Source organism: Suncus etruscus, chromosome X (assembly GCF_024139225.1).
Source record: "Suncus etruscus isolate mSunEtr1 chromosome X, mSunEtr1.pri.cur, whole genome shotgun sequence".
In the NCBI taxonomy this organism is placed as follows: domain Eukaryota; kingdom Metazoa; phylum Chordata; class Mammalia; order Eulipotyphla; family Soricidae; genus Suncus; species Suncus etruscus.
In genome coordinates, this window is record NC_064868.1 from 55,981,166 (window position 1) to 56,005,549 (window position 24,384).

General features: G+C 39.4%; 1 pseudogene; it reads right to left on the reverse strand.

Moving 5' to 3' along the window:
• The window catches only part of LOC125998857 (diphosphoinositol polyphosphate phosphohydrolase 3-beta-like), a 63,050-nt pseudogene extending 40,911 nt beyond the window's left edge, over nt 1-22,139 (reverse strand).
• Nucleotides 22,140-24,384: the final 2,245 nt, after the last annotated feature.

Below are 24,384 nucleotides of genomic sequence, written 5' to 3' on the forward strand. Positions count from 1 at the left end.
GCGCCACCTCACCAGCTCTGGTTTATTAATTTTCACTCTCTCCCTTTCTTTGTGAGTTTTGCTAGTGGTTTATTAATCTTGTTTATTTTTTACTGAAACGTTTGCTTTCATTGATCTTTTGGACTGTTTTTTTTTTTTAGATTTACACTTCATTGATTTCTGCTCTAAGATTTGTTATTTCTTTTTGCCTATCTGTTTTTGGTTCATTTTGTTCATCATTTTCTAATTTTATAAGCTGTGTTATTGGCTATTTATGTACAGCCCTTATTCCTTCCTGATGTGTGCTTTCAAAACTAGATATTTTCCTCGTAGTACCACTTTTGCTGTGTCCCACAAATTATGATAATTTTTGTCTTCATTTTTATTTCTTTTCAGGAATCTTTTGATTTACTCTCCGATTTCATTCCTGACCTACTGATTGTTGAGTAGTGAGCTGTTTAATGTCCAGGTTAAAGATTTTCTTCTGTGTCCCTTTGTAGTTCACTTCTAATTTCAGTGCATTGTGATCTTAGAAGATCGTGTGTATAATTTTTATCATCTTGATTTTATGGAAGTATGTTTTATGAGCCAGCATGTGGTCTAACCTGGATAATGACCCATGTGCATCAGAGAACATGTATTCAGTTTTCTGGGAATGGAGTCATATATATATATATATATATATATACTCTGTCACTCTCTTCCATTTCTCAGAGCTAGTATATTCTTGTTGGGTTTCAGCCTGATTGACTTATGAAGAGGTGACAGGCAATGTTGAGGTCTCCCACAATTATAGTGTTGCTATTGATGTATTCTTTCAGATTTGTGAACAATTGTATTAAATATTTTCCTGGCCCATCATTGGGTGCATATAAGTTTAGGTGTGTGATTTATTCCTGTTGTACATATCCCTTCATTATTATGAAATGTCCATCTTTCTCCCTCATAACTTTTCTGAGTCCAAAGTTTGTGCCATTTGATATTAATATGACCATTCTAGCCTTTTTCCTACTTTTCTGCACAAGACAGCCAAGAATATGCCATCAAACACAATCTCTAGGGCCCAAACCCAGTAAGGGCTCCACCCAATGAGGTGGGTATTGATTTCTGCCATGTGATTGGACACAGAGAACCATTTCTCCTGAACACAGGAGAAAGGACTGCTGCCTTGTTCCCTGTCTACTTTTCCGCACAAGGCAGCGAAGAAGACGCCATAAAACACAATTTCCAGGGCCCAAACCCAGTAAGGGCCCCATCCAATAGGTGGAGCCTGAGGAGCATGGCCGTTTCACTTTGCTCTGTGGCCATGTGCATCTTTTAACCCATGAACCCCCGCACAACACATAGTAGAAACCACTATACAAGTGTTGCAGTGGGGAAACAATGTAGGACAACACCATGCATAGAGAATGAAGATGACCTGAATAGCCTCTCAGATAAGAGTTCAGAGTATTACTATGGAGGATGCTCAAAGAACTCAAAGCAAGCATAGATCTAAACAGACCATAATGACAAAACTTACAAGTGAAATAAGAGGTCTGAAAAATTTGGTAGATGAAATGAACACCTCAATGAAAAGCGTCTCCAAAGGAATAACAGCAGCTGAGGACGGGTTCAGTGAGCCAGAGGATGAGACGCAGAACAACTCCGTACAGCAGAAGAAATTGGAAAAGAACCTTAAAGCAAATGATCAGACAATGAATAAACTACTCAAACATGGGAACAGATGAAAATAGAAGTCTGATAAACTCCACAGAAACAATATAGGAATAATTGGAGTCCTAGAGACCCAGGAAGAGAATATTAAGAAGTGTTTGAGGAAGAATAAAAAGAGGAAAAGGAGTAAGAAAAAGAGGAAGAAGAGAAAGAAGGGGAAGAAGAATAAAAGGTAAAAAGAAACAAGAGGAAGAAGTAAAAAGAAGAGGAGGAGGATGAAGAATAAAAGGAGGAAGAAGGGTAGAAAAACGAAAAAGAAGAGGAAGAAAAGGAGACAGAGGAAGAAGGAAAAGAAGAGAAGAAAGGAGAAAGAAGGGGAAGAAGAGGAAGAAGAAAAGGAAGAAGAGAAAGAAAAAGAAAAGGAAGAAGTATCCAAATGGTAGAAGACAAGAGTTACATTTTTTCCTTCCTAATTCCCATCACCAATTTAGCTTCTATGTGTTAGTCAAATGTTTTTAAAATATGCAAAAATAAAGTTATTCAAGAATAAAATTTAATAAAGTGAAAAAAAGAATAGGAAGAAGTATAAGAGGAGGAAGAAGAATAGGAAAAAGAGGAGGAAGAAGAATAAGAGAAAGAAGAAAAATGACAGAAGATTTATATTTTAATTTCTTTTCTTATAATAGTCTTTCTTTAAGCACCATGATTATAAATATTTACAATTAATTGATCACAGTCAGTTACAGATTTCTTTGTTCCTTCTTCACTTCCACTGCTTCACTTGACTAGCCTGAAAAAAAAAAGAAAAAAAGAAGAAAAAAAGAAATAATGTTGGCTGTGGGCTTTTTATAGATATCTGTAACTATCTTGAGGAATGTTCCTTCCAGTCCTATTTTGCTGAGTGAATGGGTGTTGACTTTTGTCAAAAGCCTTCTTTGCAACTATTGATATAATCATGTGCTTTTTGTCTTTCTCTTTCTTTCTTTCTTTCTTTCTTTCTTTCTTTCTTTCTTTCTTTCTTTCTTTCTTTCTTTCTTTCTTTCTTTCTTTCTTTCTTTCTTTCTTTCTTTCTTTCTTCTTTCTTTCTTTCTTTCTTTCTTTCTTTCTTTCTTTCTTTCTTTCTTTCTTTCTTTCTTTCTTTCTTTCTTTCTTTCTTTCTTTCTTTCTTTCTTTCTTTCTTTCTTTCTTTCTTTCTTTCTTTCTTTCTTTCTTTCTTTCTTTCTTTCTTTCTTTCTTTCTTTCTTTCTCTCCTTCCTTCCTTCCTTCCTTCCTTCCTTCCTTCCTTCCTTCCTTCCTTCCTTCCTTCCTTCCTTCCTTCCTTCCTTCCTTCCTTCCTTCCTTCCTTCCTTCCTTCCTTCCTTCCTTCCTTCCTTCCTTCCTTCCTTCCCTCCCTTTCTTTGTCATACATACCCGGCAGTGCTCAGGGGTTATTCCTGGCTCAACGCTCAGAAATTGCTCCTGGCAGGCTCAGGGGACCATATGGGATGCCGGGATTTGAACCACCGACCTTCAGCAGGCAAGGCAAACACCTTACCTACATGCTATTTCTCCGGCCCCGTGTATGATGTTGATTGATTTGCATATGTTGAACCATCCTTGGGATGAAACCCAATTGGCCATGGTGTATAATCTTATTGATGTAGTGCTGGATTCGGTTTGCTAAGGTTGTGTTGAGGACTTTTGCATCTATGTTTATTAGTGAGATTGGTTTGTAGTTTTCTTTCTTGGTGGTTTCTTTACCATAATTGGGAATGAGTGTGATATTAGCCTCATAAAAGGAATTATGAAGGATGCCTGTCTTTTCTTTTCTTTTCTTTCTTTTTTTTTTTTGGGGGGGGTCACACCCGGCAGTGCTGAGGGGTTACTCCTGGCTCTATGCTCAGAATTGTTCCTAGCAGGCACATTGGACCATATGAGATGCCGGGATTCGAACCAATGACCCTCTGCCTTACCTCTATGCTATCTCTCTGGCCCCAGATGCCTGTCTTTTTAATGTTTGGAAGAGCCTGTGGATTAGTTGTATTAATTCTTCTCAGAATGTTTGATAGAATTCACCTGTAAAACCATCTGGACCTGAACTTCTGTTCTTGAGGAGTTTCTTTTCTTTTTTTTTTTTTGGGGGGTCACACCGGCAGTGATCAGGGGTTATTCCTGGCTCCAGGCTCAGAAATTGCTCCTGGCAGGCACAGGGGACCATATGGGGTGCCGGGATTCGAATCAATAACCTCCTGCATGAAAGGCAAACGCCTCACCTCCATGCCATCTCTCTGGCCCCTTGAGGAGTTTCTTAATTACTGATTCAATTTCCTCAGATGTGATTGGCCTATTTAGGCTTCCTACATACTCCTTATCTAGGCTTGGAAGATGATATTTTTCTAAAAATCTGTTCGTTTCCTCTGGGTTCTTTAACCTGACAGTATAGTTTTTAATAATAAGTTCTAATGATGTGTTGGGTTTCTTGGGGTTTTGTTGTAATCTCTCCCCTTTAATTTGTGATCCTATTTATTTGGGTGTTTTTACTTTTTTATTGTGAGTCTTGCCAGTGGTTTGTCTATCTGTTTAATTCTTTTGAAAAACCAACTCCTGGTCTCATTGATTTTCTGTATTGTTTTCTAAGTTTCTATATTCTTTATTTCTGCTCTGGTTTTTATTATTTCTTGTCTTCAGTTGTGTTTGGGTTTCTTTGCTGCTGTTCTTTCAGCTCATTAAGGTGCCCCTTTAAACTGTTGATTTTGTCATTTACCTTTTTCCTGACATAGGCATGTATTGTTATGAGTTCCCCACTAATTACTACTTTTGCTGTGGCCCATAGATTTTGACAATTTGTCTCTTCATTATCGTTTGTCTCACGGAATATTTTTTTTTTGGGTCACACCCGGCAGTGCTCAGGGGTTACTCATGGCTCCAAGCTTAGAAATCGCTCCTGGCAGGCACATGTGACCATATGAGATGCTGGGATTTGAACCAATGACCTTCTGCATGAAAGGCAAATGCCTTACCTCCATGCTATCTCTCCGGCCCCTCACGGAACCTTTTTATTTCTTCCTTGAGTTCCTCTTTGATCCAGCTGTTGTTGAGCAGCATGTTGTTTTATCTCCAGGTGTTGGATTTTCTTCATAACTTCTTTTTGGAATCAATCTTGATCTCTGTTGCATAGTGATCTGATAGGGTGCTTTTATTAATCCTTATATTTGTGACTTTATGCAAGTTATGTATATATTCTAAGGCTTGGTCTATTCTGGAGAAGGTTCCATGTGCACTTGAGAAGAATGTGTATTCTGCTTTCTGGGGGTGGAGGGCCCTATATGAGTCCATTAGCCCCAGTTCTTCTAATTTCTCATTTAGGGTTCTTATTTTTTTGCTAGTTTTCTGTCTGGTGGATCTGTCCAGTGGTGATAATGGAGTAATGAAATCTCCTACTACTATCACATTTCCTTCCATATGTTTCTTCAGCTTTGTGAGCAAATGCCTTACATATTTTGCTGGCTTTGTATTTGGTGCATAAATATTGACCCGAGTTAGTACTTCTTGGTCTAGTGTTCCCCTGATCAATAAGTAGTGACCCTCTTTGTCTCTGAGCACTTACTTAAAGTTGAATGCAATTTGTTTTGATATAAGAATGGCTTTCCCAGATTGCTTTTTGTTTTCCATTGACTTGAATAATTGATTTCCACCTTTTTTTTTCTAAGCCTGTTTCTATCCTGTACTTTTTGGTGTGTTTCTTGCAGGGAGCAGAAATCCGTTTTTTTCTCTTTTAAATTATTTATTTAAGCACCATGATTACAAACATGATTGTACTTGGGTTTCAGTCATAAACAGAACACCCCTTTCACCAGTGAGGTTTTTGTTTTCTAATCTAACTCTGCTATGTGTCTTTTAATTGAGATTTTAGTCCATTGACATTTAAGGAGATTATTGATATTGGTTGTATTGAGCAGGGTGGTTGTTGTTACAATTGGGGGTTTGGATTGTGTAGTTCATTCTGAGTAGATCATTTAGAATTGGTTTTGTTTGTGCAAATAATGTGAGTTCTTTTTTGTCTAAGAATGTTTTTAGTTCTCCCTCCCATATGAATGAGAGTTTTTTCAGGTAGTGGACTCTAGGTTGGAAGTTTCTTTAATTCAGTCATTTAAATATGTCATTCCACTGTCTTCTTGCTTGAACTGTTTCAAATGGGAGATCTGGTTTGATTCTTATGTTCCTTCTTTTGTACTTGAGGTTTTTTCTCCCTTATCGCTTTAAGGAGTTCATGTCTCTCTCTCTCTCTCTCTCTCTCTCTCTCTCTCTCTATGCCATTTGGATTACTATATGTCTTGGTGTTAGTTTATTAGGGTCTATTTTATTAGAGACTATTCTCACCTCCTGAATTTGCACTGGAGCCTCTTTCCAGAGGGTGGGAAAGTTTTCTGCTATTATTTGCCTCACCACTTGTTCTTCCCCTTTCCTTAGTTCTCCCCTTCTAGTATTCCCACAGTCTGTAGATTATTTTTTCTGTCTTTGTTCATTAAATACCTAAGTTTTCTTCCAATGCTTTACTTTTTATTTCTTTATTGGCTTATTTCTCATTTTGGTTTGTAGTTTTTCTTCAATATCTATGTGATTCTCCAACTGTGCAATTTCTCTATTATGGCTTGCGAAGACTTTTTTTTTTTTAAATTTTCTTTAATTCCATTTGTATGGATTCTCTCATCTTCTGTAAAAGTTCTTCTTTGCGTTGGTTGATTTGTTTATCTATGAATTTCCTGAACTCGCTGGCTAGTGATTCCTTGATTTCTTTTGCCATGCTTGCATTGCCACTTTTATGTCCTCATCTATTGGGCCTGTGCATTTCGGTGGACTTGGAAACTTTCTGGGATTTCTCTCCATATCCCCAATTATTAGTGTTTTCCTTAGTTTACCCATATTTCTTTGCATTTGGTGGTTTGGCTTGGAGTGTACTGCCTTCAGATTTCAGTCCTCCTTTGTTACCTATGCCTGGGGCTGGGTCCCTTCTCTGAACTGTGGTTCTAGGTGGGTATGATGGTTGCAGTCGCTGAGTTTTGGCCCTACCCTCAAGTCTCCTCCCTCACTTTACTTGTCAAAATTTGTAGGTTCCCTCTGCCTTGTCCAGCCACAGCAAGGTTTCCCCTCTCCCTTCACCTGTCAGAAGGTGTGGAAGAGGTCAGGGCCTGTGTCAATTTCTCCCTCCCCCTCTACCTGTAGACAGTGTGTTTCACCTCCAAGCATGCCTGTCCTTTCCCCAGTAATGGCAGAGAAGCTGCAGGACCGCTGCCAGTTGGGCCTGGTCAATTTCCCCCCTATACTTGTCAGACAGTGTGGATCACCTCCAAGGGTGCCTGTCCCAGCCCCTGTAATGGCGGAGCAACTGCTGAAGTGCTGATGGTTGGGTCTGGTCAATTTCCCTCTCCCCCTCTCCCTATCAGACATATTCCATGGAACCTCTTTTTAGAAAATCTGACACTACTTATTCTTGATAAACTAGGTTAGTTGTTTTCCCATGTGCAGGCAGAACTCACAAGTAACATAAAAATAATTTTTTTAAATATAAAAATACAGTTTTGAGTACTTTTTTTTTGTTTTTTGGGCCACACCCATTTGATGCTCAGGGGTTACTCCTGGCTAAGCACTTAGAAATTGCCCCTGGCTTGGGGGGACCATATGGGACACCGGGGGATCGAATTGCGGTCCTTCCTTGGCTAGCGCTTGCAAGGCAGACACCTTACCTCTAGCGCCACCTCTCCGGCCCCGGTTTTGAGTAATTTTTATTTTATTACTTGGCTCCTAATACAATTAAATATTCCAAAATAAGGGGACAGATTACTATTTGTACAAGAATTTATTCTCGGGGCTGGAGAGATAGAATGGAGGTAAGGCATTTGTCTTGCATGCAGAAGGAAGGTGTTTAGAATCCCTGCATCCCATATAGTCCCCTGAGCCTGCCAGGAGTGATTTCTGAGCAGAGAGCCAGGAGTAACCCCTGAATGCTGCCAGGTGTGACCCCTCCCCCCAAAAAAACAAGCCAAAAAAAAAAAGAATTTATTCCCAGAGTTTACAAAATTATTTACCTAAACCTATGAATATCTTTATTAGAGCTGAAATTTAGGTGTTAAGCTAGTTGTATTAAATACATGAAAACACTACCTATATAACTACCTATATAATAAATACATGAAAACACTACCTATATAACAGGTTGAAAAAATGAAAAAAGAAATACAACTGATTAGAAGAGTATAGAGAATTTGTTCATACATATAAACTGTTAAGATTTAATTAGGATTTTTAAAAGTAATTTCCAATAGACTTGGACAAGATTATTATCTGGAAAAAAATCTTTTTCCTAGAATGGATTTAGTATACATTCCTAAAATTTTCACTAGGGGGAGATATGCTATCACTGATACCAAGTACCATGAATAACTAAAATTTAGCAACAAAAAATCCTAATAAATATGGACAAGAAATGGGTGCTGAAAGGGGATAAACTGATGTGCATGGTACTTCTTCAAACTGCAGTGTCAAGAAAGGAGAAAGAGAGAGAAAGAAAGGGGAAAGAGAAAGAGAGAGACAGAGATAGAGAGAGAATACTTATCCCAAAGGCAGTTGGAGGATGGGGGGAAAAAACTGGGGACATTGGTGGTGGGAAATGTGTACTGGTGATGGGTGGTGTATATATGGGTACATTGGTGATGGGTATAGTGTTGTGATTATGTGCACATGAGACCATTATTAAGAGCATTGTCAATTAGAGTGGCCAGAGAGATAGCACAGTGGTAGGGTGTTTGTCTTGCACTCAGCTGACCTAGGATGGACCTGGGTTCAATTACTGGCATCCTGTTTGGTCCCCCAAGCCTGCCAGGAGTGATTTCTGAGCATAGAGCCAGGAAGAACCCCTGAGCGAGGCTGGGTGTGGCCCAAAAATAAAAAAAGAATATTGTTAATTAGAGAATCTCAATAAATATTTCTAAAAAAATAGGAAATGGTGGAAATTCCCTAGGCTATTTGGAGTCAGCCTATACTAAGGACCACAGAATCTATCTGTCCTGTATGATAGCTGTAAATTGTGTTTTTTGTATTATGATATATCTTGAGTAATATTTATCATAAGTAAATGAGCTAAAATTTTATGGCTGGCTTCTAGTGTGATAAAGGAATCAGTAAATGAGAAAACAGGATTTTATTCCCTCAATCCAGAGTGGTGATTTTTGTTTCCTAGTTGAAAATCGTTGTGCCCCAAACAGCAAAAATCTCATGAGATTCAGAAACTGCAGAGAGAAAATAATATGTTATTTTGAAGAGGATCCAGAGAAGATAGAAGGAAATTTCTGTAAAACGAAATAGGCATTTTCAGCTAGTATTGCAATTGTGTGGTTTATTGTGATTTATTTGTCCTTTTAGATGATGGCTCTTACTAGTCTGTGCTTAGTGAATGGTAGATTTTTGTATTGAAATTAGAAAATAAATCCAAATCAGAAGAGTCCTATTCTATCCTGCTCTAGAATTTGGTGAGGAAAATGTTTTGTCAGGATTTCTGACTCAGTTTTCTGGTTATATCTACTGAAGCTGTAAGTGGCTGAAGTAACACAAATCCCATAAAGCCTCTGAATATTCAACAAAAAACTTCTGAGGGGTGTTGGAGTGATAGCTCAGAAGGTAGGACCTTTGCCTTGCATGTGTTTGACCCTTATTCAATCCCCAGCATTTCATATGGTTCCCTGAGCCTGCCAGGAGTAATTTCTGAGTGCAGAGCTAGGAATAACCATTTGCATTGCCTGGTGTAGCCCAAAAGCCAAAACAAAACAAAACACAAGACTTCTGAGGTACAACAGCATAGTTATATATGTACTTAAAAATTAACAAAAAAAGGATAATAGATTTTGAAAATATCCTAGTGGAAGGGACTAACTTGTGCCATGAATCCCCAAATTTATTTAAATTTGGAAAGAAAAAAAGCATAAATATTTATGCAAATACATTTAAAATTTGAAAAATATTCTAGGCATGCAGTTATGTGTTTTTTTCAGTTTTTTAATTAAATTTTTATTGTGACCAATGTTGAGTCTTTCACAGTTATATTTAAGGTTCATAGTGACAGTGAATTAGGGCCATTCCCACCATCAGTGTTGTCCTCCCTCTGGCCCTGTTCCCAGCATGCATTCCATACCTCCCCTCTTTGCCCCCTAAACTGCTAGTGTAACAGGTCTTTTTTGTATATAACTTGTTATAGATTGTATATCTTGGTTCTGTTGTCTTTGACTTTGGGTTTGGTATTTAGGTCTGAACACTTTATTTTCACTCAGTGTTTATTCACCTGTTTGCTCCTGATACCATCAACTTTTTCTTTCTTTACCCCCCCTCCATTTATGAGGCACAACAAGATGATTTAAGTTTTGCATTTCTCTTTTTTTTATATCTTAATTTTCTTTATTTTAAACATAGTGATTTACAAAGTTTCTCAGAATAGTTATTTCTGGCACTCAATTTTCCTGGCACTCAAAAATCGCGTTATCATGATAACAGTCCCTCCATCATTATCTCCAGTTTTCCAATATCCCCAAAGCCCGCCCCTTGGCAGGTATGAATAATTTACTTACTGTTGCTTGGAATGGTAATAGAATTATAAAATAAACCTAATAAAAGAAAATTGTCATATCTTACAATGGGATCGTTATGTCATTGTCTGAAGGTTTACTAAGCTGTATATTGCTAATTGAATGTACTATTTGTTTTATTTGTTGGGCTTAGGTGACTTCTATGATAACATTGCATCTAATTTGGTGTATTTCTACTGAGAAGTCAGTATTAAAATATGGAGTGTTACAGGGCCACGTGGTTCAAGTTTTTGAGGTTCAGTGGAGCTGTATTGATGAGCTCATACGGCAGCAGCTGTATTTCATGTTCATGGTTGTCTGGACTTTGGGGGTACAGAAGTATTGGGAGAGGTGGACCACCTTAGCTCCAAGGAGCCGCTGGAGATATCAGTCACAAAACCAGAATACCTGGAGTTTTTGTCAGTTAAGCATCTGCAGAAATAAATTGGTGGGGAAAGGGCAAGTTGGGCCATTGGACTGGAGGCAATTGTTGTGGGTCTGTGTTTTCAGCACTAATGCTTCAGCAGGACTAAATACCTGCTTCATTCCCTTTTCAAAGGGGCCTCAATTCGCTAAGTTTCAAGGCCTGTTTGTCCTTGAGTTTTTGCTGCTAGTTTTGCCTCTTTTGAGAGTTACATGTTGCTGGCCTAAAGCATAGTAGATAGATACTCGTCTTGTGTGTCCTTTGTGATGAGTGCTTTTCTCCATGGAGAGATGAAATCTCATTGTTATTTTTTTTATGATCTTTGTATTATTATTATTATTATTATTATTATTATTATTATTTTGCCAGTCGAGAGGTTTATTGAAGGGAGATCAGGGTTTTTATGCCCTGATTCAGTGGGAGGAGTAGTAACATAGGATTGAAACATAAACCAATCAGATTTGTACAAGTACAACAATTTTAACCAATGGGAGCATAAACACATTATGATGGCGGGAAGGATAAAGAGGAACCTGGCAGGATGGGGGAGGGGAAGCAAATTCTTAAACAAATAGCTAATTGATATTTACGCAAATACAATTATTTGTTTAGCCTATTTTCCATTTAGATATATGTTTTGTACAAGCAATAAGGATCATAATTTAAACTTTACAAAAACATATCTATAACTACATGCTTGAGAGCAGTTACAAAAACAGGTTCCATGGAAAGGTTAAGGCATCTGGTTAAGCCAGATTCTTTGTGCTGAGCTAAATTTATTTGCAGAGTTTTCTGTTGGTTCGGGGCTATGTAAACTTTTGTGGCTTGAATCAGGCAGGCGGTGGAAAATTCATTCAGAGTTCCTTTGATATGTGGGGTGCTCGATCTCCCACATCTCCCCGTGTTTAGTATACAATATGGAAGGGACAGACATGCCTCGGTGGACTGGCCACACTGGGTGAAGAGGTGTGGGGCTTCCAGTCACCGCATCTGCTACCCTTGATTCAGTCGTTTCCAAAGCTTGGCAAGGCGCAAGCGCACAGATTGAGGTCTATGCGCCAGCTCCTCGATAACTTCAAACTTAAGTGGCGGAGAGTTGGCAGGAGGGGAGATGTCAGGTGTCAGCTGGTCTTCTGAGGTGCATAGTTGTTGGTACAGAACCTTTGAGTCCTTTCTGGTTGCTTCATCCACTTGATTCTTTACGAAGGTGGTGAGTTTGCGAAAAGCCCAAGGACCAAAGGAAACTAGCAACATAAAGCCAATGAAGGGCCCCAAAAAGGCTGGGAGCACTGTTGTTATCCATGGAGTGGTAGAAAACCAATTTTTGTACCAGCTCTCACTCTGCTCTATATCTTTTTGTCTATTTACTAAATTATCCTCTATGTGTTGATGCTATCTCTAGGTAAGCCGAATTTATTTTAAAAAGCAACATTTTACTCTAAGGATGACACAAATTCCCCTCTCCCTCAAAAAAATGTTAATTTTGAACCACGGCGGTTATTCTGCACTCTTTGCTAGGAAATCAACAGTAGTGTAAACTTCTTTAAGTTTGTAAACATTTTTAGCAACAGTTATAAGGCATTAGCAGATTCTAGAGTATGAACCAATGAATAAATATTTGTGCTTACACCAATAACACCTAGGCCTTTTAATAAGGCTAGGGTGATGGCAGTGTTTGATTTTTGTACTGCAGCGGGGGAGAGACACAAGATTATATTTAAGAGGTAATAAGGCAATTTTTGATCTAACAGTCAATTTAGACATTAAAACAACCAAAACACAGTGGTACTAGGACTAAAGAAACAAATGTAAAACAATGGGGGAGATAAGCTAGTGAAACAGGCAAAAAACGTTAAATTGGGGGCAATCATGAACTGAAAGGAGAAATCAACCACAAGAATTTGATTACAATTTTAGGGGGAATCATATTGGGTACCAAAAGGCAAAGATCAAGTTCCACCACCTGTTCCAAGGTGATGCCGAAGTGAGGCTTGGGGCTGGATTGCAGGGCGAGGGGGTCAGAGACAGGCAGGGGGTCGCCAAAGCAGAAGGGCGGTTGAGATGAATAGCAGATAGGCAGGGTCAGTGATGGTGGAGGCGTTGACCATCTGCAGGATGAGGTTCCAGGTGGAAACTGGACCAATAGGTTTGATGGTTAATCTAGGCATTAACAAAGCTAATAGTCATGATAAGCAAGAAACATTTTAGTAACAATATGGGGAGAATGTCCAGTGGAGCTGGGGGCTTCAATGAAGATGGAAGTGTTATTAACCACAATGGTTTGATTGCAAATGTTTGATAGTTGGACAGGGGGGGCGCATATATGGTCTGAGTAAGCAAGGTCCCACACCCATGACCTGTGTCACATGTATGCCTTGATGAGTCTCAGCTCCCCAGTGGAGGTCAGCAGGGTTGTTGGTAGCAGTGGGCATGCTGAAGGTTTATAGAAGGGCTGCCAGGCAGAGTATCATCCCGCATTCCCCTTAGGCAGAGTCAGTCAGAAACAGGTCCGGCAGGAATGGTGGGCTAGCAGGAGGGGTGACAGGCTGTTTTGAAGTGAATGAGGACAGGACTGCGGGAAGCTGCAGGAAGTCTGTAAGAAAACAGCTTGGCAGGAGGTAAAATGGTTATTTTTGAATGCCACGGGAATGCCTCCTGACTTCTGTAAGACTTCAGCATTCAAAAAAAAATTTATAATTAACAATCGCCAATTGTTTGTAATTAAAAAACTTCCTAAGAACAAATGCCCAGGTCCAGATGGATTTACAGGTGAATTCTATCAAACATTTCAAGAAGACTTATTACCACTGTTCCATAGGCTTTTCCAAACCATAGAAAAAACAGGAATCCTACCCAACTCCTTTTATGAGGCTAATATCACACTCATTCCCAAAGAAGGCAAAGACACCACCATAAAAGAAAACTACAGACCAATCTCACTAATGAACATAGATGCAAAGATACTCAACAAAATCTTAGCAAACCGAATCCAACACTTCATCAAAAAGATCATACATCACGATCAAGTGGGATTCATACCAGGAATGCAAGTTTGGTTCAACATACGCAAATCAATAAACATGATACATCACATCAACATGAAAGACAAAAACCACATGATCATATCAATCGATGCCGAGAAGGCGTTTGACAAAATCCAACATCCTTTCATGTTAAAGACACTCAGCAAAATAGGGTTAGAAGGCACCTTCCTTAAGATAGTTACAGCTATTTATGAAAAGCCTACAGCCAACATTATACTTAATGGCGAGAAACTAGAAGCATTCCCACTAAGGTTAGGAACTAGACAAGGCTGTCCACTCTCTGCACTCATTCAATATAACCTTAGAAGTCCTAGCAATAGCAATCCGACAAGAGAAGGGAATCAAAGGAATTCAAGTAGGGAAAGAGGAACACAAGCTAGCTCTATTTGCTGACGATATGATGATATACATCAAAAACCATAAAGAGTCCACAGAAAAACTTCTAGAAACAATCAACCAATACAGCAAAGTGGCTGGATACAAAGTCAATACACAAAAGACAGTAGCATTTTTATATACAAACAATGAAGTTGAGGAGAGAGAGATTAAAAATACAATCCCATTTAAGATAGTATCAAAAAATATCAAATATCTAGGAATCAACCTTACAAGAGAAGTGAAAGACCTATACCAGGGAAACTTCAAAACACTTCAGAAAGAAATTGAAGACGATCTAAAGAAATGGAAGAACATCCCATCCTCATGGATAGGTAGAATTAACATAGTCAAAATGACTATCTTACCCAAACTGCTATATAGATTTAATGCAATCCCTATCCAAATCCAGGCACAATTCTTTAAAGAAATAGATCAATCAATTACAAAATTCATCTGGAACCACAAAAGACCCAGGATAGCCAAACACATACTGAAAAATGAGAAGTTGGGAGGCATCTCCTTACCTAACTTGAAACTATACTATAATGCCATAGTAATTAAAACAGCATGGTACTGGAACAGAGACAGGACCTCAGACCAGTGGATCAGAACAAAATTCCCAGACATAAACCCTCAGATATACAGCCAACTAATATTTGATAAAAGAGGCAAGAATATGAAATGGAACAAAGAAAGCCTATTCAACAAATGGTGTTGGTACAACTGGAAACTCACATGTACGAAAGTGAAAATCGACCCATATCTCACTCCTTATACAAAAGTCAACTCAAAATGGATCAAAGACCTGGAAATTAGACCTGAATCTATAAAGTTTATCGAGAATAAAATAGGCAGAACACTCGAAGACCTTTATATCAAAAGGGTCTTTGAGAATGGAGCACCAATGGCAAGAACGTTAGCGTCAAATATAAACAAATGGGACCACATCAAACTAAAAAGCTTCTGCATGGCAAAAGAAACCCTACTTAATGCAAGAAGACAGCTAATAGAATGGGAAAAAATCTTTTCACTTGATATATCAGATAAAGGGCTGATATCTAGAGCATACAAAGCACTCAGAAAGCTGAGCCCCTCAAAACCAAATAAAGCCATAAAAAAATGGGGAGATGAAATGAATAGACACTTCTCTGAGGAAGACAGAAGGATGGCCAACAAACACATGAAAACATGCTCACATTCACTCATCATCAGGGAGATCCAAATCAGGACAACAATGAGATATCACCTCACACCAGTGAGGTTGGCTCATATCAAAAATAATGGAAACAACTTTTGTTGGCGAGGATGCGGTATGAAAGGAACTCTCATCCACTGCTGGTGGGAATGCCCCCCTAGTCCAACATCTATGGAGAAAAGTCTTGAGAGTGCTCAAAGAACTCAGAATTGAGCTGCCATTTGACCCAGCAATTGCTCTCCTAGGCATATACCCCCAAGATGGAAGGACATTCATTCCAAAATACGTATGCACCCCACTATTTATTGCAGCAATCAGTATAATAGCCAAATCTTGGAACCAACCTCGATGTCCAACAACAGATGAATGGATCATTAAGATGTGGTATCTATACACAATGGAATATTACATGGCAGTCAGAAATGATACAATCACAGATTTTGCAGCAACGTGGATGGACTTAGATCATGTTATGTTAAACGAAGTAAGTCAGAAGACAAAAGAAAAATACAGAATGGTAGCACTATTCTGAAACACCTAGAACACATATTTTATATACAACTAATACTTAACAATCAAATAACAGGGTTTAACATGGTAGAAACTCCGAACACTGTAATAGTCAACATATACGTGGGAGCAGTGTCCAAAATACATGAAAAAGGAATAATGCAAAATTTTGATTACACAATATACCATAAAGAAAACAATAACAACCGAAACGGCAGCATAGAGAGAACAGGTAGGTAATCAGACTTCTACAACAAAGGCCCACAATAATCCCTTGGAGTTCGTATACAGGAACACAAGTATAGAACACCAAGGGAAATCACCGACTGCAATGGCAACATACCATAACACTACCTTTTAATGCCTTTATCTTACTATATTTTAAATAACCTCTCAGCTTTTCTGTCCACAGGCGCCCTTGGATACAAAGGGCGGACAAACTAAGGTGGCAATTCGGGATACCACACGGGATACCATACCTTGCATGCACTACGAGATGGCCACGAGAAAATTCTTTAACATACACTTTATCTCTAGGTAATACCTCCATTTAGGAATTGAAGCACGTGATCATTCAGATCATCGAAGCAGTACCTGAGACGTACAGACTTAAACCACAGGCTCGATTCTTCGAACACTTTTAATTAAACCAGCATTCCCTTGCTATTCTCTACTCTCTTCTTACTACTTTTCTTTTTTTTTTTTCTCTATTCTGCTTATTACTTTTTTCTCTTTCTCTTCCCCTTTTCTCTCTAAGGTATTTTCTCTTTTCTCTTCCTTCATACCCTTCCCATATACCTTCCCCTTTCTCCCCTCCGGAAATCCAACTATCCCTTTACCCCTCAATCCCATCCAGATCTTCCACCATATTAAAATTTTTCACCCTCAGTCCTTATTCTATTAGGCATCAAGATCGACCTCCTACTCAACGAACCAGTACCCTGCACCCAGGCGAGGGGACACCCAGATAAACCCACACCTCGTCTCCTGAAATGCAAGAACTCTTCCAACGAACCAGTACCCTGCACCCAGGTGAGGGGACACCCAGATAAACCCACACCTCGTCTCCCAATGCAAGAACTCTTCCAAGACCTCCCTGCCGCAAATTTTAATAATCTGAAGAAGGTCAGGGGATGTGTTAGGAAGATGCCTGGGAACCCACACACCACAAGAAAAACCCAAAAGACAATGGGAAAAACTGTACTTCCAACATAGGCATAAAACCTGTAATACACCACCTCTTACCTGCTCTCCCCCAAATGTAAGGTAGTCCTCTGCACCACTTTGGTTCCTTAAAAACTTCGCTAACTTATTTTATTTTTATTTATTTTTTTTGTTTTGTTTTGTTTTTTGTTTTTGTTATGTTTTGTTTTGTTTTTAATTTATTTCTTTATCTTTTTTAAATGATTGTCCTACATATATATTGGTGAGCATATACTTTTTTAATTCCCTTTTTTTCCCCCTCGTTTTTGGGTATGTGACCTGTTTCGGTTATCCCATCAATCCACCCACAAATATACAGACATTATAATGTAGCACCACTTCCCCCGGCAAAGGCACACTAAGTAAAGGGGAAATCTTACATAAAAAAAAAATAACTAACAAGTTTAAGAAAAATCATTTAAGTTCAGTTTAAGTTTTGCATTTCTGTTGGGATTAAAAAAAAGTATATCTGGGAGGAGTCTGTCTAGGAGCATCAATTTAAAAGAAAAAAGGGAAAAGTGAAAGAAAAAGAAAAGCAAACAAACAAAAATAACCAACACAAGCAACAACAAAAAGCACAATAGCAACAATAAATAACAACAAGAGAGAAAAAAACAGAAAAAGAAGAAGGATTGGTTTCTTTCTTCCTTCCTCCTCCCTCTTCCTCTTCCTCCTACCTTCTCTTCCTCCTCTTCCCTCCTCTTCCTTCCTCCTTTTCCTCTTCCTCCTCCACCACCACTTCCTCCTCCTCATCTTCTTCCTCTCCCCTCCTCTTTCTCCTCCTCTTCCTCCTCCTCATCTTCTTTCTCTTCTCTCCTCTTCCTCTTCCTCCTTCTCTTCCTCCTCCAGAAAAAACAAAAAGAAGGGTTGATGTGACACAGTTTATTTTTCATAGGCACACTTATTATTGGGGAAATTAGAAAGGGAATCCTGTTGGACTCAGAGATACAGGTTTTCTCCTTCCTTGAAGTATAATGTCGTGGGAACAACTACAGGTTCCAGACACGCTTATTGTAGAATCCCAGTCTTTTTATGGTGTCAGAAAACGTTCTGCTCATTTGTGGTTGTCAAAATCAGTCCTCTATAATTGGAGGTCTTGGCATTTGCACAGATCCTAGGCCAAAGTCTAGAATAGAGTCTTTCTTTTTTTTTGGGGGGGGGGGTCACACCCGGCAGCACTCAGGGGTTACTCCTGGCTTTTTTATGCTCAGAAATTGTCCCTGGCAGCATGGAGGACCATATGGGATGCCAGGATTCGAACCACCGTCCTTTTGCATGCAAGGCAAATGCCTTACCTCCATCTTATCTCTCAGGCCCTGGATAAAGTATTTCTTATGGTTCCAGAAGTTTTGCTTGTCAGTCTTGCTTGTCAAAGTCAGACCTCTGGAATTAAAGATCTTGGCTTTTGTACAAATCCTAGGCCAAAGCCTAGACTAGGGTTTTTCTTATTGGTTTCAGTAAAGGTTCTGCTCAATCACAGTTGTCAAAGTCAGTCTTCTGTAATTAGTGATCTTGGTTTTTTCACAAATCAAAGAATGGAGTGTCTTCTGATTTCATCTTACTCTTAGGTGGTGAGGCAGGGCAACCTGCTCTTAGATCAAGTGTTGCTGTTTCCTCATCATTAGGGTGTCATATTAATTTGGCGTGATTTGGTGCCACAGCAGTATTAAGAACTCCCTGGGGGAGTTTGATTCCTGGTGTTGTTGCAGGGAACTGTGTAGGTTCTATGGTTGGGATCTGAGGTTCAGGGTTGGAGGGCCACTGTCCTATCACATGGAGTCTAAGTCGAGTCCCCATGACAATGTTCAGGGTGGCAGGTGCCCCTGTATTATAAAATTATGGGTTTTTATTCCTAGTTGATAAGAGCTTGTTTCTATTCATAGGATTTCCCTTTTATTTAGTATGCCTATGTAAAAGGGAATGGTGCCATATTATATTGCTGGTGCATTTGGCAGTAAAAATGACAGGCTATACAATTACTGTGTCCTGGTTTTGACTTGAGCTTTTATCCCCAGCAAGACTTTTTCTTCTAGATTTTCGTACCAAGCAGAACCCAAATAAGCAAAATTTAAAAAATTATATACAGAAATTAAAAAATAAATAATTTTGAAAATTAAAAATATAGGGATGGAAGAGGCTACTTTAACAATTGGAAATGAAGATGCTAAGTGGCATTACTGTTGAGGTATTAAACATATAAAAATATAGATATTCCCATTAAGTTTTTTGAGATTTTCTCGGGGGGTGGGTGAGATCCAGGGAACATTTTCATCCCACCCTGTAGAGTCTTGTAGAGTTTGAGAAGTGGTTTGCAGCAGTAAAGGATCAGGTAGTATCCTTGAGTTGGGAGTCATTCTGGAGCTGAATTCAGTAGCATACAACAGCCCACATTTAGAGGGGGTGTGAGAAGAAGGGCCATATAGAATGAATCAGCAGGAGTGCTTGCTGCATAAGATGTGGGTCTGAGAGGGTATCTTTTTGTTGTGGAAGTTGGGTGGTGACTTATTGGGGCAGGTCTCAGCGCCTACTGAGTTAAGAACTGAGGGTAAAGAGGGTTAAATAGGGAGGGATAATAGATCAGAATTGGGGAGACCCTGGTACATATGGCGTTAGAGTTTCTACCATTTAGACCATTGTGTTTCTTCATGGAGTATTGTGTGTATATATGGAATCTTGTCTAGGTACCTCAAATAAGTGCTATCAATCTGTATTTATCCTTTTTCTTCTGTTTTACTTCATTTAACATAATGTTTTTCTAGTTTAATCCATGTGCTGTAAATTGCATGATTGTATAGTTTCTTACTGCGATTCACTCATCTGTTGTTGGGCATCTAGGTTGATTCCAATTATTGGCTATTGTGCTGAGTGCTGCAATGAATAGTAGTGTACATACATATTTTTGGATGAAGGTCTTTCCATCTTGGAGATAGATACCCAGGAGAATGATTGCCGGGTCATATGGCAGCTCAATTCTGAGTTTACTAAGCACCCTCCATACTGTTTTCCATATGGGTTGGACCAGACAGGATTCCCAACAGCAGAGGATAAGAGGTCCTTTCTTGACACATCCCCACCAACAGAGATTGTTCTAATTATTTTTTGTTTGTTTTTGTTTTTGTTTTCTGGGGGCCAGATCTGGCAGTGGTCAGGAGTTATTCCTGGATCTGTGCTCAAAAATTGCTCCTGGCAGGCACGAGGGACCATATGGGATGCAGGAATACAAACCACCATCAATCCTGGATCAGCCACTTGCAAGTCAAATGCTCTACTACTGTGCAATCTCTCTGTCCCCAATTCCCATTAATTTTTGATGTGTGCCATTCTCAGTGATGTAAGGTGATACCTCATTGTTGTCTTGATTTGGATTTTTGTAATGATGAGTGATGGTGAACATGTTTTATGTGTCTATTGGCCATCCATTAGTCTTCCTCAGAGAAGTGTCTATTCAATTCTTCTCCCCATTTTCTATGGCTTTATTAGATTTTGTGGAGCTAACCTTTCCGAGTGCTTTGTATGGTCTAGATAAAAACCCTTTATCTGATGTGTTGAGTGCAAAATTTGGTTCCATTCCCTTAGCTGTTTTCTAGTTTTAGCCAGTGTTTCTTTTGCATACAGAAACTTTAGTTTTATGTAATCGCATTTATTTAGTTTTGATGCTATAGCTCTTGCTATTGACATTCTATCATCAAAGACTTTAAAAAATGATTCAAATATTCTAAAAATAGGGGCCGGAGAAATAGCACAGTGATGTTTGCCTTGCAAGCAGCTGATCCAGGACCTAAGGTGGTTGGTTCAAATCCCGGTGTCCCATATGGTCCCCCTGCCTGCCAGGAGCTATTTCTGAGCAGATAGCCAGGAGTAACCCCTGAGCACCACTGAGTGTGGCCCAAAAACCAAAAACCAAACAAACAAAAAACCCCCCAAAAAACAAAAAACAAATATTCTAAAAATAAAATTACTTTTATCAGCAGAAAAAATTCCATTTTTACAAAAGAAAAAGTATAAAATATGGAATATTGACTCACCTAGAAATGCAGCGATGTTTACCATGGAAGCTTTGTGTATATATACGTATATATACACATATAATGCATATATATGTATATCCTTGCCTTGGTATTGTTTCTTTTTCATGTGCAAATAGACATTCAGTGAAAGAATTTGCATTGAAGGAATAACAATGCTTTCAACAAACTTAGCTCAGGAATAAACCTTTGGTTTTAGAAGGGTAAGTTTCTCTGGGCTATGAATTTGCCTAAAGAATGAGAAAGGCCTACAAGTAAAGTTTAAAATGTGTATTATGAAAAATTTAAAACATATACAAAATTCTAAAGAATAGTATAATAAATTCCAAAATACCCATCACATAGCTTCAACAATGATCAATTTAACACCTATCTTGTTGCACCTAACATTAGATTATTTATTATTATTATTATTATTATTATTATTATTTGGGGGTAGGCCACACCTAGTGACACTAGGGGTTACTTCTGGCTACTTGCTCAGAAATCACTCCCAGCAGGTACGGGGGACCATACAGGACACCAGGGGATCGAACCACAGTCAGTCCTAGGTCAGCTGCATGCAAGGCAAATAAATGCCCTATTGCTGTGCCACCACTCCAGCCCCAGGCATGATTTATTTTTAAAGTTAGGTGGATAAGAGATGTCTGCGGGGAGGTATATACTAGGCAGCCCTCTCATGAAGTTTCCATTGATAGGGAAACTCCCCCTCCCCAGCTTCAATTTCTTCAGATATTCTGCATGCACAGGCTTGTGGCACTGGAGAACTCTGATGGCATCTTCGATCTTGAGCCACTCTCACTTCTTCCCAATACTCAGCAAATCCTCCCAAATATCCAGAATCTCCATTAAAGTCAGAAGGTACATATAGGTTATGTGATTGTGATCTTTGTTCTACTCAAAAACGACCAGGAGCTGGACTAACTTCCCTGACTCCTCCCTCTTCATACTCTTCCCAGACCGATGCACTACAAGGCTCCTCCTCAAGCTCCATTTCCTCTCCTGGCACATCCAGCAGTCGGGTGTAGTGGCTTCTACTCTCTAACAGCATTTTCTCATGCTCGCTTTGCATGCTGTTAACTTCTTGAAATCCTCTGGGTCATAGATGAGTGGCTGGTTTGGCTTACAATTCATCCTCCGGGCCACCAGGTTCTCCTCATGCAACTGGGCCAGGTGGGGTGCTGGGGAGGGGCAGAGAGTGAGAGAAGCCTCAGCTGCGAGCCTCCAAGCCTGAAATGAGGCAAGAATAGCAAGTCCTTGGCGAAGCTTTGATGGTCCAAGTGCTCAAATGCTTTTGGTGGGTAAAATGAAGCAACCACCTTCTCTGCTCTTACTGTTTCAACCAGTTTGGACCCCATAATTGCCACACAGGAGCCATGCACATTAAAGCTCAGCTGTTCTCTGTCAACATTCTGTTAAGGACAGAGTGAAGTGAGGCATCTTCACAAGCTGGTTTGTGTACTAATTCCTGAGTAAGTCCAGGTCAGAATGGTATGAGACCAGGGCTGGGATCTCTAAGCTCCAACCCTGAGCAGATTTTGGGACTCTGTGCAGGTGTCTACACTCTGACTCTGAGTGTCCTGGGCCACAGAGTTGACTCTTTACATAATCTCTGTCCCCATTGATTCCAAATGTGCTTTTCTATGAAGTGTGGCTTGTACAGATGGCTGTCAGCACCCTCTGTCAGCACCATATGTCCCTGTTAGTGTGGCATCAAAGCTTCCTCATTTAATGGTGCTCCAGTCAATTCATGGCATCCCATATGGTCTGCCAGCCTGCCCGGGGTAATTTCTGAGTGCAGAGCCAAGAGTAACCCCTGAGTTCTACTGGGTTGGCCCCAAAACCAATCAATCAATTAATAAAGTTAAAAGAGAAAATAAAAGAACTGAGGGCGGGTTTCTGTTGCAGAGGCCGCCATTGTGAGTGCTTGGGAACTGTGGCTTGGAGGGCGATTGATCCTGCATCCTCTTGCAGGTATAGGTAGAGGAATTGAGAGCGGGTTACCATCATGGGGGGCACCATTGTGGGCGCTTGGGGACTGCAGCTTTAAGGGCGATCCTGATTCTTGCAGGTATGAGAAGGGAGGAGACCAGATGATAGGGCCAAATCTTGACGACCACCACCATCATCATCCCAGCTTACAGCGGAACTCCAGAGAAGGGACCCAGGCCCACACCACAGGTGACAAAGGAGTGGTGAGACTGAAGGCAGAACGCTCTAAGCCACCAAATGCAAAGAAATATGGGGAAACTAATGAAGACACTAGCAGTTAGGGATATAGAGAGAAATTCTAGCAAGTTTCCGAGTCTACCAAAAAGCATGAACCCAATAGATGAGGACCTAAAAGTGGCAATGAAAGCCATGGCAATAGAAATCAAAGAATCACTAGCCAGCGAGTTCAGGAAATCCATAGATGAACAAATCAACCAACTCAAAGAACTTTTACAGAACATGAGAGAAGCCATAAAAATGGAATTCAAGGAAACACAAAATGTCCTAGCAAGCCATAATAGCAGAATTGCACAGTTGGAGAATCGCATAGAGGAACTTGAGAAAAAAAAAAACTACAAACCAAAAAAATGTCAACAAAGGCAATAAGGAAACAAGAGGTAAAGCACTGGAAGAAAATGGTAGGTATTTAATGAACAAAGACAAAAGAAATAATCTAGGCATTATAGGTATACAAGTGAAGAAGGAAATAGGGAAAGGAGAAGAAAAAGTGGTGAGGAAAATAATAGAGAAAACTTTCCCACTCTCTGGAAAGAGGATCAGGTGTAAATCCAAGAGGCAAACAGAGTCCCTAATAAAATAGACCTTAATACACCAACACCAAGACATATAGGAATCCAAATGGCAAAAAAAAAAAAAGATGAACTCCTTAAAGCAATAAGGGAGAAAAAAAATCTCAAGTACAAAGAAAGGAACATAAAAATCAAAACAGATCTACCATTTGAAACAATTCAAGCAAGAAGAGAGTGGAATGACACATTTAAACTACTGAATGAAAGAAACTTCCAACCTAGAGTCCACTACCTGGTAAAACTCTCACTCATATGGGAGGAAGGACTAACAACATTCTCAGACAAAAAAGAACTTGCACTATTTGCACTAACCAAGTTGAAATTAAATGAACTACTAATCAGAGATGAATTGCACAATCCAAACACCCAATTGTAAAAACAATCAGCCTACTCAATAGAATTGCACAACAGCCCTCTCTGTCAATAATCTCCTTAAATGTCAATGAACTAAACTCCTTTGTTAAAAGACACATAGAAGGGTCTGGAGGGGTGACGCTAGAGGTAAGATGTCTGCTTTACAAGCCTAGCCTAGGATGGACTGTGGTTCAATCCCTCGGTGTCCTATATGGTTTTCCCCA